Consider the following 20154-nt stretch of genomic DNA (forward strand, 5'->3'; position numbering starts at 1 on the left):
GGACCGAGTTGCTGAGTTCCAGGGACCATGCTCGTTGTGCTGAGAGGGGACCCAGAGGACCAGTAATGCAGTCTTTTGGTGCCTGTGGTTGCAGGGGGAAGATTCCGTCGACCCACGGGAGATTTCTTCAGAGCTCCTCGTGCAGAGAGGAGGCAGGCTACCCCCAGAGCATGCACCACCTGGAAACAGTCGAGAAAGCCGGCAGGATGAAGCGATACAAGGTTGCTAGTAGTTGTCTTGCTACTCTGTTGCGGTTTTGCAGGCGTCCTGAGCACTCAGCGGTCGATCCTTTGGCAGAAGGTGAAGATGGAGATGCAGAGGAACTCTGGTGAGCTCTTGCATTCGTTATCTGAAGAGTTCCCCAAAGCAGAGACCCTAAATAGCCAGAAAAGGAGGTTTGGCTACCTAGGAAGGAGGATTGGCTACCAAGAGAGGTAAGACCTATCAGAAGGAGCCTCTGACGTCACCTGGCCACTCAGAGCAGTCCAGTGTGCCCCCAACACCTCTGTTTCCAAGATGGCAGAGGTCTGGGACACACTGGAGGAGCTCTGGGCACCTTCCCTGGGAGGTGCAGGTCAGGGGAGTGGTCACTCCCCTTTACTTTGTCCAGTTTCGTGCCAGAGCAGGGCTGGGGGATCCCTGAACCGGTGTAGACTGGCTTATGCAGAGATGGGCACTATCTGTGCCCATCAAAGCATTTCCAGAGGCTGGGGGAGGCTACTCCTCCCCAGCCTTCACACCCATTTCCAAAGGGAGAGGGTGTAACACCCTCTCTCAGAGGAAATCCTTTGTTCTGCCTTCCTGGGCCAGGGCTGCCTGGACCCCAGGAGGGCAGAAACCTGTCTGAGGGGTTGGCAGCAGCAGCAGCTGCAGTGCAAACCCTGAAAAGGCAGTTTGGCAGTACCCGGGTTCTGTGCTAGAGACCCGGGGGATCATTGAATTGTCCCCCCAATGCCAGAATGGCATTGGGGTGACAATTCCATGATCTTAGACATGTTACATGGCCATGTTCGGAGTTACCATTGTGACGCTATACATAGGTAGTGACCTATGTATAGTGCACGCGTGTAATGGTGTCCCCGCACTCACAAAGTCAGGGGAATTTGCCCTGAACAATGTGGGGGCACCTTGGCTAGTGCCAGGGTGCCCACACACTAAGTAACTTTGCACCCAACCTTCACCAGGTGAAGGTTAGACATATAGGTGACTTTAAGTTGCTTAAGTGCAGTGGTAAATGGCTGTGAAATAACGTGGACGTTATTTCACTCAGGCTGCACTGGCAGGTCTGTGTAAGAATTGTCAGAGCTCCCTATGGGTGGCAAAGGAAATGCTGCAGCCCATAGGGATCTCCTGGAATCCCAATACCCTGGGTACCTCAATACCATATACTAGGGAATTATATGGGTGTACCAGTATGCCAATGTGAATTGGTAATTTTAGTCACTAGCCTGTTAGTGACAAATTTGGAAAGCAGAGAGAGCATAACCACTGAGGTTCTGTTTAGCAGAGCCTCAGTGAGACAGTTAGGCATCACACAGGGAACACATATAGGCCACAAACTTATGAGCACTGGGGTCCTGGCTATCAGGGTCCCAGTGACACATAACAAACATACTGACAACATAGGGTTTTGACTATGAGCACTGGGCCCTGGCTAGCAGGATCCCAGTGAGACAGTGAAAACACCCTGACATATACTCACAAACAGGCCAAAAGTGGGGGTAACAAGGCTAGAAAGAGGCTACTTTCTCACAATCGTGCCATACAGTGGATCTGCCATGCGCTCTCCGTCCCTGCAGGACATATCTTTTTAAACTTTGAATATTTCCTTGTCTTCTGGGTGTTCTGCTTGAATGTCTTTGCCTCAGCCCATACAGAACGTTTCATCCGCCTGATGTATCTCAACAGAGGAGCATTTCCAGTTCATGCCAATGCTCAACCCATTCGCACTTCCAGTGTTGGTCATACTTTGTGGGTGAAGATGCGATACACACAGGGGTCACTTATAACTCAGGTAAGTCTTCTTTGCTGCCTTTTTACAGCAGACTCTGAGCACACCAAGACAAGTTCTGTGTAAAAATTACACCTACCTCCCTTTAGAGAGGTTAAAATTATGTGGTTAGTGCCAAATCATCGAACGCCCTCTCATGTCTGATTTCTGAATTAGAACTCCCCCTCACAAGAAGCGGAGTTTGAATTCACCCAGAGTATTGCTGCCACTGCACACATTTGGTAGGCAGTAGACCGTGTATATGTGATTACCATTTGTGTGCATGGCACTTACATATTCATGAATGACAGCTCTGTTTATGATTTTGCTAACTGCCCTATAATTCAAGGGCCACGTACAAGAACATATAAGTGATTATTCTGCTCAAGGTCAGACTGCAGTCAAAGCAAGGCTACGCCACTAAACAATTGGCAGCGTACGTAGATCACATCCTTTTACAAGCATTGCATCTATGTATAAAGCACCTTTTTTGGGAGAATTCTTTGGTGTGTAAAGTGTTTTAGAAAGCGTTAGACTTGCTACTCAAAACTGGAAACACCATGATTCACCTGCAGGTCTTCTGACGCTCATATTCAGGTCTCCGTATCTCCTTCTCACCCTCAGGACCCTGAATCCGCTGCTCAGTCGTAGGTCTCTTGCCCCATGCTCAGCCCCTTTCTCAGAAGCAGATGCTTACCCGCAAGTCCCACAGGCTACTACTTGCTCTCAAGTCTTCAGCAAGGAGCACGTCTCAATTTAGGTCCCACATATTTCTGCTCACTCTCAAGTCACGATTCTGCTGCTCACCTCACTTTCTTGAAATGTATGTTATCTTGCGGTCTCTTGAGACCTCCTGCTAATCCTCAGTTCTCTGTGGTTCCTGCTCACCCTGAGATAAGATTAGCACTTAACCTTAAGTCCCATACAGTTAACCTCACTCTTTCCTCCGTGGGGGCCGGCTCATCCTGAGGTCCCTTCAGTTCCTCATCACTTTTATGTCTCTGGAATTTCCACTCACCCTTAGATCATTGACGTTCATCCCACTCTTAGGTCTCTGACTCTTCTACCCATCAACAGATGGTCCTCAAACTCCTCACACAGAATTTGCCCTGCACAGTTGAACACAACCCATTTGTTCATGGCTCCCCGCTTTGATTGTCACACAGACACCTCCCTCGATGGGACGTCTTGGGGGGTTTGAAACAGATGTTAATACTGTATACTTTTTTATTGTTCAAAGGTATAGACCTGGCTTGAATACGTGAGAAGCTACAGGAAATCACTCCTATAGAAGACGCCCATTGACTCACCAAGGGCCATATCTATACTTTTTGATGCACAACTTCGCCAACGCAGTTGTGCGTCAAAAAATGTAACGCCGGCTAACGGCATTCCAAAGCGCCATGCGGGCGCCTTATTTATTGAATGACGTTAGCCGGCGCTGTGGACTGGTGTGCGTAAAAAAAAATGACCCACACCAGGCAGCGCCGGCGTAGGGGAAAATGGAGCTTGGGCGTCAAAAAATGGGGCAATTCAGGTCTGAGGCAAAATATTGGCCTCAACCCGATTTGCGCCATTTTTTTTTACTCCCAACCCCCATTGAAATGACTCCTGTCTTAGCAAAGACAGGAGTCATGCCCCCTTGCCCAATGGCCATGCCCAGGGGACTTATGTCCCCTGGGCATGGTCATTGGGCATAGTGGCATGTAGGGGGGCACAAATCAGGCCCCCCTATGCCACAAAAAAATAATAATACTTACCTGAACTTACCTTAAGTTCCCTGGGATGGGTCCCTCCATCCTTGGGCGTCCTCCTGGGGTGGGTGAGGGTGGCAGGGGGTGTCCCTGGGGGCATGGGAGGGCACCTCTGGGCTCCTTCCGAGCCCACAGGTCCCTTAACGCCTGCCCTGACCAGGCGTTAAAAAATGACGCAAAAGCGGCTGGACGTCATTTTTTCTGGCCCGCCCACTCCCGTGCGTCATTTTTGCACAGGAGTTTAAATAAGGCGCACATGCCTTGGAGTCATTTTTTAGAAGGGAACGCCTACCTTGCATATCATTAACGCAAGGTAGGTGTCCACGCTAAAAAATGACGCAAACTCCAAGATCTTTGGCGCTAGATGGGTCTAACGCCAAAGTATAAATATGGAGTTAGCTTTGCGTCGGATTTGCGTAAAAAAAACGACGCAAATCCGGCGCAAACAGAGTATAAATATGCCCCCAAGTCTGTGAGTTTGTTTTTTCCCTCTTTCAACCACACTCACATGTAGAAATGCTTAAGTGTGTTAATTCTCGATTACAAAGAAACATATATGACTGGTTATTTGGGTTGTGTGCTCTACTCCCCCTTTTTTTAGTAATCTGCTCATTCATTCTGAATCACGCCAAAGTTCACATAGGCTGCAGCAGAGCCGAGAATCTTATTCAAACATACACATGCTTTCTATATGAGCTCAGGCTTGATTTTCAGCTCACCGCTAGAGTGTAAGCATGGGTGTGATTCTGCTATCCGCCACTACCGGAGTCATTTCAAAGGGGGTTTTCTACTGAATATCGACTCCCAGAAAATCATGGTACAATAATATTTAGGCCAGAGTACTGATGACCAAAAAATTGAAAGGTAAGTGCATGTAGGGATGTATAGATTTGCCATTCCTAATTCCACCTCTACGTACCTTGAAGATATATATACAAGGTAGATGATATATGTAACAGGTATATGTACCAGGTAGGTAGGGATAGAAAATCTAGACTGACTTACCTGTTAATAACGTTTTTTCAATATTTTGTTCTCATTATTTTACCCCTTTCATATTCTGGAGTTGATATTCAAGGGTACATGCATACTATGGTCACCCCTGGTGACTTTTTAGGGAGCCCACATTTACTCAAATGTGACAGACAGAGGGCTTACTCAGGGCCACTATTAGGATTTTTTTGGGTAGAAAGTGAAAGTGTACAGGTCCTCAAATTTACATACCACCTAAAATCATATTAATGTGGCCTTTCATCCTCTTTATTATCATTGAAGTGACTTTACAAGAAGTAACTTCCCTGAGCATCAGTGAAAGAATAACAACATAATGAAATAAAAAGCCTAATTAAAATAAATACCTATGAGCTATAAACATAACATGGGTATTTGTAAAGGGCACATAACCCATAGGTATCTAGGTGCTGAATAACAGATGTTTTATTGTTACCCAAAGGTACTCATTTTATCGAGCTCAGAATTTTGGATGAAAGGCTGAGTGGACCCACCAGGATTTGAACCTATGACCCTGAGTTTGAACACAGGTTTCTACAGTGGATGCGTAGTCCACTAAGCCACCAGACGCAGTTTTTGCTATGGACATATGGAATGAATATGCTTTGCATTAACCTAACTAGATGGAAAGGCTCCCATCAGGACATTTTTCTGACAGGTCACTATGGCAAGTGCAGTTCCTTAAAAGAATGGTTTGCTCTTGCAGGGTACTAACGCAATAGCTTGTTTTTTTATATAGCTCTACCTTACCCACTTGTACAGTTTCTAAACATTACATATAACGGACGTTTCATCTTTTCATCTCTGCTTCCCCCCCCTTTGTGCCTCACTTCTTCCTTTTCTGTTCTTCTATCCTTGTTTCTTCTCCTTTCTCTTAATTGTACTGCCTGTGCTCTCTCCTTTTACAAACGTTCCTTCCCTTCTTGCCTATCCCTCGCCTTCTACCTCTCCTCCCTTCTCAAAGGTTTTTCTTCCTTACATTGAACATTCTTTTGCATATTCTCTTCTTTCCTTTCCTCATCATCCTGTCCTAAGCTTTCTCCATATCGTCATGGTGTCCCTGTATGCTCTATCTATGTTAACACAATAGATAACGCTGTTGTTGTCTTCATGCACTCTTCTTTCTACATCTCCTTCTGTCCCTTCCTCTTCACAACTCATGGCCCTCTCCTGTCACCTGATCTTCACTCATCCATCTCACCCATAGGCTGACTGATCAACGACCCTTCTCGAAGGAAGGAACATCAGGGCCCTTATCACACCTAGGGCGCACTTTTCCTCTTTGCGCTGAGGCGCACCTTTAAATAGTTGCAGTGTGCACAAACATGGAAAGTGCGCCCTCTTACAAAGAATGCGCTGCTCCCAGGGCAGCCACGAACTTGCGCTGCCTGGAGGCAGTGCATTAAAGAAAAATACAGAGTGGTTGCTTCAAAGCTGCACCATGTCTCACTGTGCAGGTGGCAAACCGCCTGCACTTTGAGGAGTGATTAGAGATCCCATTGCAGCTGAATGCAGTGAGTGACTTAACCTGCTTGCAAGAGGATGGTTTGGGGGATCCATGGGATACATTTTCCTTCCTCCAGAGGGCTGCTGTAAGGGGAGCACTGACAGTGCACTAGTTAGCTGGGGTGCATTTTCACTGCGCCTCCTGAAAGCTTCTTTGCCTTTGCGCCCACGTCCATATTACAGTGAGGGCACAGAGGCAAAGAGATTCCCTTCTTTCCATGGGACCATGCCCACATGCAAATGAGAGAACACCCTCTTGAGATAGCCCTGGCACTACATGTGCATAAGCACTATCAGCATTAGATAAGGGGCCTCACAAGCATCTATAATACAAAAGTGCCCTGAAGATGTACAAAGTGGTTGTATGCCTGGTGCACTCAGGGCGCACTTTCTATTATGTGACGCACATTCCCTGTTTGCACCATGGCTCACCTTTCAAAAACTGTACTGGGCACAAACAGGGACAGTGCACCAAATTACAAAGAATGTGGCAGAGCAGCCATGAACTCCCACTTTGTTGGGGAGCAAGTAAAATACAGAGCAATTGTTTAAAAGTTGCCCCGTGTTTCACAGTGCAGACAGCAACCCACTTGCACTTTGAAGAGAGGATAGAGATCCCCTTGCAGGTGGGTGCTGTAAGTGAGTGCATCCTCCTGCAGGTAGATGACTGGAGGGTCCATGGGATCCCCTTCTCACCTACAGAGGGCTGCTTTTAGGAAGCACATTGAAAACAAGCCACCTTTTTGTGACGCACTTTTAGTGTGCCTGCTAAAGGTATGTTTGCCTCTGTGTCCGCATCCATAATACAGCGTGGGCGTAGAGCCAAACTGATTCCCTAATTTGCATGGGGCCACTCCCCAATGCAAATGAGGAAACGTCTGCTTATTGTAGTGCTGGGGCAACATGTGCATCAGTCTATCAGTATTACAGCAGGTGATGCACAAGCGTTTGCACCCCACTCTGTAATACCATTTTGTCCTGGCAGCAAACAATCTAGGCGCACATGCCCATTGTGCCCTTGGGGCATGTTTAATACGGCCCCAAGGTCTATATTACAGAAGGTCGCTCACTGCACCCGCCTGCAAGGGGATCTCTAATCCTTTCTGAAAGTGCAAGCGGCTTGCCACCCGCACTGAGAAATACAGAGCAGTTTATAGCCCTGGGGGCAATGTAAATTCTCAGCTGCCCTGAGGTCAGCACATTCTTCCTACTAGGGCACACTTTCTCTGTTTGCACCCCGCACACCTGCTTAGATGTGCACCATGGCGCAAACTGGAATAGTGTGCCCTTTCAGGAATACGGTTGCAGGTTCTGTTAAGCAGCGGCGTAACACAAAATGATTGGTCGCCCTGCAGAATGTGATGAGGGACTTCTGAGATCCTCCTGACAGAATTAATGGGGGGTTGAACGGGGCCCCTGAAGTGTGTGGGCCTTCCTGCCGTGCAGGGGCATGCGTTATGCCCTGCTGTTAAGGAATGGCCTATGAGGATGGAAAAGGGTGAATTACATGTGATTTAGAACCTTATCGAAGCATTTCGCCCCAGCAAAGAGGAATAAGTCAGACTTCGACACTGGACGTGGGTGACAGAGAAAAGGTGTGATGCGCGTGCCTGCAATTAATTACTCACTGTCTTCACTTGAGGGCTAGGCAGGCCCGTGCTGTCACACACATGAATCATCGTTTAGATTGTGCCCATCCTGTCACGGCCAGTCTAAAGGCTTTAGGGCTGTACTGAGAGTGCGTCACTGAGGCAGAGCCAGACAGACGCTGTTGGGTGGGGGTGAATATATTCTTGTAGGCAGAGGTTTAGCTATCGGGTGGTGCAGTGGTACCGGGGCCCTGAAGTGAGTGTGTTTCCGACATTTTCTGCACAGGCTCCAGTTTATTATGTTGCCCACTCATAAATCGTTTTACGAGTGCCGCACTGGAGCCTGGCTCTGAGTTGACTCATTCTAGAGGTGAGGCTGGGCGAAAGACTCACTTACATGAACAGCGATTGAGACCACAGTCAAGCACTGGCAAAGCCAGGGCATGTCAGGAAGAATAAAGGTGGCTAGCTAACAAATTAACAGGAAGAGCAGAACCAGAGAAGACTCTTAAGAGGGTGTTTATGAGAGGAGCCATGAAAATATTTGGCATGTAACCCATGCAAAAAACATCATATAACACATGATAAGGTCTATTCAAAATTCATGAAAAAGTCTTTAACATGTGGACGCATTTTACTTTAGTTTTAACTTCTTTATTAACAGCATGGTTTCTTCTTTGGTATCAATTACCCCAGGCGCCCCTTTCTAGGTCTCACTTGAGAAAGTGAACATTCTTGCAACAATCTGTTGTTTAAAAAAGCAAACAAACATACATGGGCTTTTAGTCCCACATTACTTACCATTGGTTGGCATCATTGTCACTTGTATTTTCTTCATTTTCATTGGTGAGTGTTTGTGTGCGCAATCCGGCTTCACTTCGCCCCTGTGTTAACGTTTTGTTCCCTAGAGGCTTGGAGCAAGTATTGATTTATTTCTGTTTAGTGTTATTCCGCACTGCTTATGTTTGGATTGTGGTTCTTTTTTGTGTGTGTATGTTAATTTTACATGCTCTTATGCTGCTCTGTCTCGTTTGGTCTCGCCTGAGACAGCGTACTTGCAACAATCTATTGTTTCTGAAAAAAAGATTCTAGAAAAGGGCTTTTAGTCTTTCCATTACTTACCATGGGTTGGGTTCAGTGTCACTTTTTTTCCTTTTCACTGGTGAGCCGCATGTCTGTGGGTGGAGCAAGTACTGATTGAGATCTTGATTAGTGTTCTTACGCGCTGCTTGCACTTGGATTGTAGTATCTATTTTATTTTTGTGAGTGTGAATTGTGTGTATGTTCTTTTTACACACTCCTATTCTGACCTACGTAATTTTTTAAGCTGTTTTTATGCCCTTCAATTTTGCTTTTTCTGTCTTGGGCCCGCAGCTCCTGTAACTAGCTGTTTGCTTTCCAGATGTTTCAAAACTCCACTTTCCAGTGAGCTAGTTTTCTCCAAGTCACCCACATCTCCCTTTATCCCTACCAAGTCCAGAACTCTCAAGACACCCTCGTGCCCCTTTACCCCTACCTACGCCTGACCCCTCATGTCACAGCCACCTCCCTTTACCTATACCCATCACTGAACCCTCAAGTCACCCTCACCTCCCTTTACATCTACCCAATCCTGAACCCTCACCTCACCTCTACCCACCTCTGAACCCTCAAGTCATCCTCACCTCCTTTTACCTCTACTCACCCCTGATCTCTGAATTTATCCTCTCCTCCTCCTTTTACCTCTGCCCACCTATGAACCCTCAAGTCATCCATACATCTCGTTATCTCTACCCACCCAAACCCTCAAGAAATCTTCACATCCCTTTACCTCTACCCACCCGAGCCATCAAATCACCCTCATCTCCCCTTACCTCTATCCACCTCTGAACCCTCAAGTCACCCTCACCTCCCTTTACCTCTAGCCATCACTTAAGCCTCAAGACAACCTCACCTGTCTTTACCCCTGCCAATCCCTGAGCCCTTAAGTCACCCCAACTTCCTTTACCTCTACCCACCCTTGAACCCTCAAGATTCAAGGCACCATCATCTCCCCTTACCTCTACCCACCCCTGAGCTCTCAAATCGACCTCACCTCCCTTTACTTCTACTGCCTCTGAATCCTCAAGTCAACCTTGCCTCTATGTACCTCTACTAACACCTAAAGTCACCCACACCTCCCTGAGCCTGCAAGTCACCCTCTCCTCGCCTTTGCCCTACCCACCCTGAATCCCCAAGTCATCTTCACTTCACTTTACCTCTACCCACCCCTGAGCCCTCAAGTAACCATCACCTTCCTTTACCTCTACCCACCACAAACCCCTCAAGTCGCCCTCACCTCCCTCACCTCTAACCACCACTGAACCATGAAGTTACCTCACCTCCCTTTACCTCTAGCCATCACTTAACCCTCAAGTCAGCCTCGCATCTCTTTACCTTTACCCACCGTCAACTCTCAAGTAACCCTCATTTCTCCTTATCTTGATCCACCCCTGAATACTCGTCACCCTCACCTCCCTTTACCACTACCCACCCACAAACCCTCATGTCACCCTCACATCCCCTTACCTCTACACATACCAAACCCACAAGTCACCCACATCTCTGTTTATCTCCACCTACCCCGAACCCTCAAATCACTCTCACCTTCCTTCATCTACGTCTGAACCCTCAAGTCACCCTAACCTCCCTTTACCTCTTCTCACCCCTGAACTTTCAAGTCACTCTCACCTCCCATTACCTTTACCTACCGCTGAACTCTCAAGTCACTCTCATCTTCCATTACCTCTACCTACACATGCACCCTCAGTTTACCTTCACCTCCCTTTACCTCTACACACCCCTGAACCTTCAAGTCACCCTCACCTCCTGTTACCTCTACACACCCTGAATCTTTAAAGTCACCCTAACTGCCTTTAACTCTTGAAAAATAACAGAAAAAGTATGTTATGTAAAAAACAAACGTACTGCCTTGGTAAAGATTCCGTGGTAAATGTCCTGCATGGCATAGGTGGTTTTCCCTCAGGCAGGACACATATGTTTTGAGTGCACTGTAATTGTTTTATGCCCTTCAGTATGTTTGGCTTCTTTCCTTCCCACTTCATACCCTAGTCTTTAGGTTTCATCTGAGCAAACACATGCTGTGTCACTTGCAAGACACTGTGCTTAGTTAAGGGGCTTAAAGCCCGCACATTGCATACCATCGCAGCTGCGACCCCTGGCTTGCTCTCTGCGACCCCCTGACACTTTGTGCCCCATGTTCTTAGCATTGACAAAATCAGTGCCAAGAAGACAGGGATGGCTTTTTCCTTCTTGTTATCAGCTAATTTTTAATTAGGCCAACAGTGAGTAATTGTATTTTGTTCACTATTAGTATTATAAAAACTGGACTGAACAGGCAATTAAATGGTTTATAAATGTATGTTGTGTTTGTGCTTGCAGGTACAGTGTGTGTGTGAGAGGGAGTGTTTATGTGTAAGCATGGATGTACGTGAGCATCTGTGTGAAAGTGACTGCGATAGGAGTGGCACTAATGAGATTACATGTCAGTAAATGAGTATGAGTGAGTATGAGTGAGTGAGAATGATGAAGTGGGAGCAAGAGTGAGTGCAAGTCAGTGTGCATGAGTAGGTGTGAGGTAATCAGTGTAAGTATGAGTGAAAATGTGTGAGAGTGTAAGACTGAGCACAGGAGAGCGAGAATAAATGAGTGCAAGTGAGTGAGATTGATTAAAGAGTGGGTAGGTGAGAATGAGTGTGAGTTAGTGAATGTAAATTACTATGAATGAGACTGTGATGTTAGGCTTGTAAGTCTGATTTTAGCCTTGGCAAAATACTGGTGCTGGCATTCTGAAGGTAATTATTAACAGTCAGGGACCTGATATGTTAAGGATAATACTTGATACATAGGACATCCATGGCAAAAGGATGGTGCAGGCATGCTGGAGGTATTTCTTGGTATGGGACTAATGCCCAGTCTCCAATCTTGAGTCCACCATGCTAGAGCAGGTGCTAGAGCAGGTGCAGACCTGTTGCGGTATTATCAAACGATTGTGGTGGAAGACTTGTGGAAAAAGAAAGAAAGAAAGAAAAGAAAGAAAGAAAAAAGACCCCCGTACATCCCGCTTCATTCCACTATAGACGTAATCAAATGATTGTACAAAACTCAATGGTAGACAAAACATCTTCATTCATATTTTATTGCACATAATAATTTAATCTACAAAACCCAATGTCAATAAAAGGACAATACTATAACTCCATAGTGCATCTCACCATATAAACTTCTCATTCAATCCCTAAATTCACTTCCTTTAAACTCATACCACGTCTTATTTCACTTATTATGACACTCATACTAAATCATTCGTCCGACCTCTGTGCAGGCTATATCCCTGAATCTTTAAAACACTTCTACCCTTACCACAAAAACTATAATTAAACTAAGTCAAGACTAAATATCTCATTATTCTGTGACTTCTTCAATAATAAATTCTCAACATATTATGGGGCTCACAGTGTCCATTAATAAATAACAAGTTGAAATATTAGACACAATTGAATTTGCCAACTGTGGTTAATTAATGTAGAGTCTATCAAACTTATCAGTAATCATTGATTAATATTAGTTATCTTCAAATACATTAATTGACCAGCCGTGGCTAATTCATTCTGTATTTATGCGTGTTTTGGCCAAACACCTTCATCAGGATCGCCACAACATACTTTTATTGGCACCTGGACCAAGACCTAAAAATACATAACATAAAGCAATTTCACCCACTAAGCCTCAAAATTTGTAAATCAACATTTATCAATATCTCCTCTAAAGGGGTACTTGTGCGCAGTGTTTCAGCTGTCCTTTAACCCTATTTAACTTTGTGATCAAAAGGCGTATCTGAACCTAACCAATATTTCCCAGCCGGATGTCACAACTGACATAACCTATTAAAGATATCAATCAGCTCATGACCCCTTAAAAAAAAATATGAAACAGATAAAACTGCGAACACAAACCTTCCTCTCTCATCTCTCCAATTCTCAGATCCACACAACTTGAACTCCGGAACCTGAACATGCTTGTTTGATCCAATCCCAGCAATGACCCACTCACTTAGGAGGGACTCACTATCTCCTATAATCTAGAAAAACATGAACACAGGGATAACAAGACTTGCAGCCGGGACACCTGTTGAAGGGCAGGAGCCCTTTAAATTCTTTTCGCGCTCCCGCCGTCGCGGGAAGCGTGTTGCAGCCGGGACACCTTTTGAAGGGCAGGAGCCCTTTAAATTCTTTTCGCGCTCCCGCTGTCGCGGGAAGCGCGTTGCAGCCGGGACACCTGTTGAAGGGCAGGAGCCTTTTAAATTCTTTTCGCGCTCCCGCCGCGCGGGGCGCGCGCGGGCGAAGCCCGGGCCAAGGGTGGGCCCGTCCTTGCCCGTCATTGCCAGGAAGAGGCTGGGCTGGGCCCCCCCTCTTTCAACTGCTTCCTGAGGGCCCCTGGTTATAAAGGAAAGAGAAATACTAATCGGAATCGAGAAGACAAAGGAACTATTGTCCATCCTGACCCGGACAGTGGCTTTTTTTGGGAAACCTTGGGATTCGCCTTCAGCCTCTGGTGGGACACCAAGTGTAGGAATATCCCAGGAGCTACCATATGCGGGACAAACAAGTGACAATTTATCCTTTTATCTTTTCCTTCTTTTATTTTCTTTCTTTTTTAAATTCTAACTTATATTCAAACAGATTGCTACCTGTCGGCAAAGTGTTTTCCTTATATTTTACTTTCTGCCAATTCGTTTAATTATCTTAGTTGGGGTGGTGCTATTTTGGTGCACACAATTAACTAAGCGTAACTTACCTTATATATAAATACCCCATTTTTCTCATACCGGATTTAGAGTGACATCACATAAAATATGGGGAAAAGGAAGCACTCAAAATTGAGTCACCCCCCAAGCTTAAAAGACAGTACCTCCATATTAAAATACATCTCAGGGGCCATGGGTATGATAGATAAACAAATTGCCAACGTAGAGGGGAAAATCCTGACATCCAAAGAACACAACACCCAATCTCCAACGGACGTGGTGATAACTGATGATTCTACAAGGTGTAATAATGAAGCACTGAACAGAGATGCAACAGATAAAAATGGATGCATTCAAAATATCTCAGACTCAATTCTCTCATTAGATGACCTTTCACCTGTAGCTAAACGCCAAAGGAAGCCGGCGCCAGAGAAGGCAGACAACACCCCTAAAAAATCTCTTAAGAATGATTCGGTACCCACACTCGATAGAAAGCCCTTAAAGAAGTCATCTCGGAAGAAACTTCCAATTAAACCAGTAGATACGACTAGATCTCTCCTAGCCAACCTCTGTGACCTAATAAATAGCATGAAATCATCATTCGGGGCCAAACTGGATTCCCTGTTGGAACGCTTAAAAGTGGTGGAGTGCAAGGTCAAGGCAGGCATGGGATTTATAAAGTCTTTACACCCAGAGGCCTCACACGACCTAAAACAAAACCCAAGTTTAATATTGCCAAATTCGAATTTCGAGCGAAATTCCCAATCCATACCTCTAGATAAGGTTAATGACCCACACTCGTTCCCAAAGCTCTTGATTAAACCACAGGTACCATTCATATCAGCAAGTACTAGCCATATACACTCTATTCACAAGCCTCTAACCAGCATACAATCATTTCCACCAGTACCAACTACTAATCATAAACAAGTTACCACATTGCCCAACACTCCCTCACTAATTAGGACAAATATTCCCCGAACAGACAAAGGAAGGTCTCAAAATATTGAAACAAGACCCCCGAAGTCTACATACATACCTAGTGACCTCTTACATCTTCCTCCGGAGGAAACTCCATACGTTGTGGTCCTGACAAATGTTCCCCCTATAGGTGATCAACACCGGGAAACGTGGCCGGCATTGAGGAATAAGGCCCTGAATTGGATAGGAACACGTTTGGGTCCTGGGGGGGTGGGTGTCCTATTCAATAATATAAAAATGGCAAGAAGAGTCAAGTGGATAGGAAACAGGGAAAAAGTAGTGGAAGGAGACTGTGTGGTTCTTTCATTCAAGACCACAGATTTGGTGCATAGTATCGTCCACAAATTAGGTGATAGACAAGCCACTTGTCAAGGAATTTCACTGCTACCCTTGGGTTTCTTTTATCCAAGATCTTCGGGGCGCAACGTTAGGAATCTACAATCCGTAAATGTACAAGTACTAAATACCCTGGACCATAATACTCTTAGTAATAGATTTCAACCTCTTAAAACTCTAGAAGATTTGGATTGACTAAACAGGAACAAGATAGATTTTCCATATGAATTTGCCCTGGATGTAAATAAAGAAAGGCCTACCGAGAACAGGGGAGATGTATTCCGCGAGATGGTACCTGATAGGAACATCATAGACATCCATTTGAATCAGGGAAACCAACTCCCTCCAATAATTTATACTCAAGATGATGTACCACTCTTACCATCTATAGAGGAGGCGCACCCCCAACCCTATCAATATATGGAAACAACTATACTTTACTGGAATGTGGCAGGCCTAACTAATAAGATCAATAACGAGTTCTGGGTAAATTTCATTGGGGAATTTCCTTGTATCTGTCTTCAGGAGACTTGGACATTAAATCCAGACAACATGAATGGGTACAAGACATTTCATACACCAGCTGTACAGGCTAATCACGGCAGGCCAAAGGGAGGCCTATGCACATATATCTCAAACAAGGCATGGCAACACAACCCAAAAATGCAAATCACAAAAACCTATTATCAAATGATTGAATGCAACTTGGATCAGAACATGCACCTAGTACTCATCAACTTCTATAATAATGCAACGCACAGAGAAGTCCACAAAATTTTAACAGAGATGGGTGAGGACCTAGAGGAAATATGTGCGAGCAATAGACGCAAGACTTTTATTATATGGGGGGGCGACTTTAATGTACATCTTTGCAAGGAACCCACAGGAAAGGTGTGTGGTTGGGATACCGAAGATATCGGCATAGGACCGCACTTTTCACATACCATTCAAGGAGAGGCAATGAATTCAGTGGCCCAAAAACATAATCTGTCTCTTGTAAATGAATTATTTTCCAAAGAACTACAGTTTAAACCAACCTTTAATGGAAGGGGTGCAAATACAGTTATCGATTATATTTTAATGTCAACACATTTTGCACACTATTTTACTAATTACATAATCCACGACATCGCAATAAGCGACCATTTCCCTCAAAGCCTGGAACTTTCACTAATTCCTGCCACACAGGCTAAAGCCAGAGAGGTAATGATGGCAAACGATATTGTACTAGCCCTGGGTAATGGTTCTATACTGAGATGGACTCAGACCGACCCACAGGTATTATTAAAAGATATATTACATGAACATACCCAAGTGTTCCTTGATTGCCTTAGTGATGATACGGCCCCAGGACAATGTCTAAGTGCTTTCCAACAGATAACCTATGCCGTAAAAAAAGCCCTCACGACTAGGACAGGAGGGGCAGTGGGTAAGAAAAGGGAAACCGGCTGGTTTGACCACGATTGTACGAAAGCGCACACAAGATTAAAAAAAGCCCTAAGTGCCCCCATAAGATGTCAGACTGAAATACGTATCTGTAGACTGGCATACAAGACAGCCACAAAAAAGAGGAAACTCGCTTTGAGAGGGAAGTCATGGGACAACTTACACAGAGCTAGTCTGACGAAAGACAATGCCCTCTTCTGGCAAATAATAAATACTCCCGTTCTAGGTGACAATAATACCCCTAGAATGGAAATTGCAATTTCGGAAGAGGACTGGATCACGTACTTTTCTAAGATATACTGTCAACCCAATGACAGAGTTCCTCTGGACCTTTTAAAAGTCCCAGACCTTGAGGAAGATCGACACCTAGCAGTATCACCTCAGTTTACCTTAGAGGAGGTAGTAGAAGCTATAAACAGAAGCAAAGCCGGGAAAGCGCCAGGGCCCGATGGTGTTCCAATTGACCTATATAAAGCTAACACCGACTTATGGGGCCCTCTATTGACGCAGGTACTGAGGGCCATTTGCACACAAGGCCCACCATCAACATGGCGCCATTCTATCATCATACCCATATACAAAAAGGGGGATCGCCTTAACCCAGCCTGTTATAGGCCAATTTCTCTCCTCAATACATCAGCCAAATTAGCGAGGAGAATAATTCTAAATAGACTCCAAACATGGGCGGAAGAAAATAACATTCTATCCCCAGTGCAGTATGGCTTCCGCACAGGACTAGGTACAGTGGAACAGGCTCTGAACTTAACTATCCTAGTGGGGAAGTATACGAAGACCAGAGAGGGTAATTTGCACCTGGCCTTTATAGATTTGTCCTCAGCATTTGACTGTGTTTTGCATGAAAAGTTATGGGATATTCTAATAAGCATGGGGGTCGAACCAACAATAGTCTATTTCATAAGGGATTTGTATACTGGGTGCAGAGCAAGAGTAAGGTACGGGATGAGAGGGGAATGCACTAAGTCTTTTGGCATATACAGAGGGGTGAGTCAAGGCTGCGTTCTCGCACCACTTCTATTTTCATTATACATAAACAACCTAGAAAGTGAATTGATAAGCAAATGTAAAGACCTTCCACAAATAGGCAATCGCCCCGTTCCTGCACTCCTTTATGCAGACGATGCAGTACTCATGGCCAGGACACCGCTAGCCCTCCAGAAACTCCTAACCACTTGTATAAATTACATGACAGCCCTGGGCCTCACAGTCAACCGCTAGAAAACGTTCATAATGAACTGTGGCAGGAAACTGAGCAAGTCCTATAAAATCACTATTCACGAGGACAAGGTGAAGATAGCTCCCACCTTCTCATATTTGGGCATAATGTTCGATAAACAGGCCACTTGGGCACACTGCGTGAAAACAAAAAAAGACCAGATCATTAAAACAACGGCGGCCTTGAAGATCTTTTCCAAAAAACTAGGGGGGATCTCCCCGTCAAACATGGTAAAAATCTACAAAGCCAAATGTATCCCAGCGGCCACTTATGGAGCATGTATCTGGGGGTATACGAACTGCCATGCGATTCAGTTGGTGGAAAATGACTTCCTCAGATACCTGCTAATGGCACCAAATAGCACGTCATCATATATTAGCCATTCGGATCTAGGGGTCCACTTTGTAATTGATCTAATTAAGATACAGCCTCTATTATTATGGCATAAAGTGTGGACCTCTGAGCATACCGGATTAAACCAGGCCATACTATCCGACTGCATGAACCTAACACACTCGCTTAGAGTTCCCTGGCTGAGATATATTATGACCTTTTTCAAAAATATGGGCTGCGAAGCATATTACCAAAACCCACAATCACTGGAAAAAATAACCAGGAGAGATTTGAGGGCTCTGACTTTGAAGCACTTGGATGAACAGAGATGGGAAGTGGAATCAAAAAAATCTACAGTAATGTCTAACCAACTAATTCTGTCGACGGATGCAGTCCAGCCTTACCTAGTAAGCGTGGTTAATCCCCGACATCGATTTGTTCTTACAAGATTCCGCTTAAATATCTTCCATCGGCTAGTAACCTTTCCGATTATGAGTGACTGGAGTACAGTTTTAAGAGCATGTCCATGTGATGCGAAAGCTCCCCAATCTACAATGCATGTGGTCCTCTTTTGTAAATTTTATGATATACCAAGAAAACGTTTCTTATTGCCTTTTTTAAGATCGACTAATTTGCGTCAGTGCCGCGACGCGTATTTCAGCTTACAGATTTGATCCTCTATTGAAATGTGTGGAATTTTAGCAAACTTTTTATGTACAGTACTCTCTGTAAGGAAGTCTATGGGCGTACTGTACTAATTTTATTTGAATATCTGGAATCTCCGGTAAACCCCTCACTCTCTAGAAAATACTGTAATGGAACTCGATTTTGCACTGATGTAAATTTATCAAGTTTTATATATCTGTCCTTGAATGAATTAAGGATGTGTTTTATTACCTTCCCTATTTATTTATAACTTTTCTTATACATATTTATTACTAAATGTGCTATTATTTGATACTTTTATGGCTTGTTGAAAGTCGAATAAAGTCTGTTTGATGATGATGACTTGCAAAACAACTGAGCATACTAATGAGACACCCTCCATTTTAAAGCTGAATTACCTGGAAAATAAATGTGACATATATCTCTCTTCACACAACCTTTTTCAGCACTGTATATACGCAACCTCAAATCCTTACCGGTCCAAATTTCTAAACGGACCTGTACCTAAAAAAGGGGACAGACAGATAAAAAGGGGACCCAGCAACCAACTTCCTATTCATGTAAATAACTACCTCCAAACCGCTAGCAGTCCTGCTCCCCAATCCCTTTGACCTCATTTTATAAAACATGCCTTCCCTCAAACCGGTGGCCGCAAAACGCTAAACGCCAACCTGCCTCCACTTCTCCATAAGGCTTGGGCAGCCACTGTACTGCATGCTCTTTTTATATATAAAATAAAATAAAGAGATATTTATTTATTTTAACCGTAGGATAGATTTATCAGTCCGGATCCCTGCAATAAGGCAGTCAATACATATTTAGAACACTTTGAGGTGGAGTCCATCCTTGTGGTATTTACATACCAGGATGGGATAAAAACACTAATGTTGAAGCTTGCTACAAAAGTGTGGTTGGTAATTCAGATCAAATTGCAGGATTTTGCTTGACATGAGGTTATGCAGCCCACCTGGGCCAGGGACAATCACACCCTGAGCCAACAATCGACATGTTAATAGCGTTTCCAACTTGTCCAGTGCTAGCTGCAGTCTTAACCAGGCCTATGACAATCACTCTAGTTGCAGCCCCGGCAGGGCCTTTATTGATCATAGTGCTGGCAGCTCTCATTTGAACCTGTCTTGAGCACGGCAGTTCCAGCTCCTGCCTGGGTCTATTATGATCATTGTAGTTAAAGCCTCCATCTGCGCCCATGATGATCACAGTAGTTGCAGTCCCAATCAAGGCCTACAATGATCACAGCAGTTGCAGCCCTTTCCAGGAACTGGGGTTCGAGACCAAGGTGCCCAATCAACATGGTTCCCTCCTATCTTGCTCCAGAGCTGTCAACTCTGTCTGGATATCCCTCAGCCACCGTGGACATGCAAGGCAGTTCTCCTCCAGGACAGTCTTGCCTCCCGCAGAGACAAGCAGAATCCTTCCATCTTTAGCAGACAGGCTAGCAGGTTTCAGAAGATGTTGCATAACGGATTTGGAAAAGGAATGAAGTGGGGTGAATTGGATACCAC

Source organism: Pleurodeles waltl, chromosome 3_1 (genome assembly GCF_031143425.1).
Source record: "Pleurodeles waltl isolate 20211129_DDA chromosome 3_1, aPleWal1.hap1.20221129, whole genome shotgun sequence".
NCBI lineage: Eukaryota > Metazoa > Chordata > Amphibia > Caudata > Salamandridae > Pleurodeles > Pleurodeles waltl.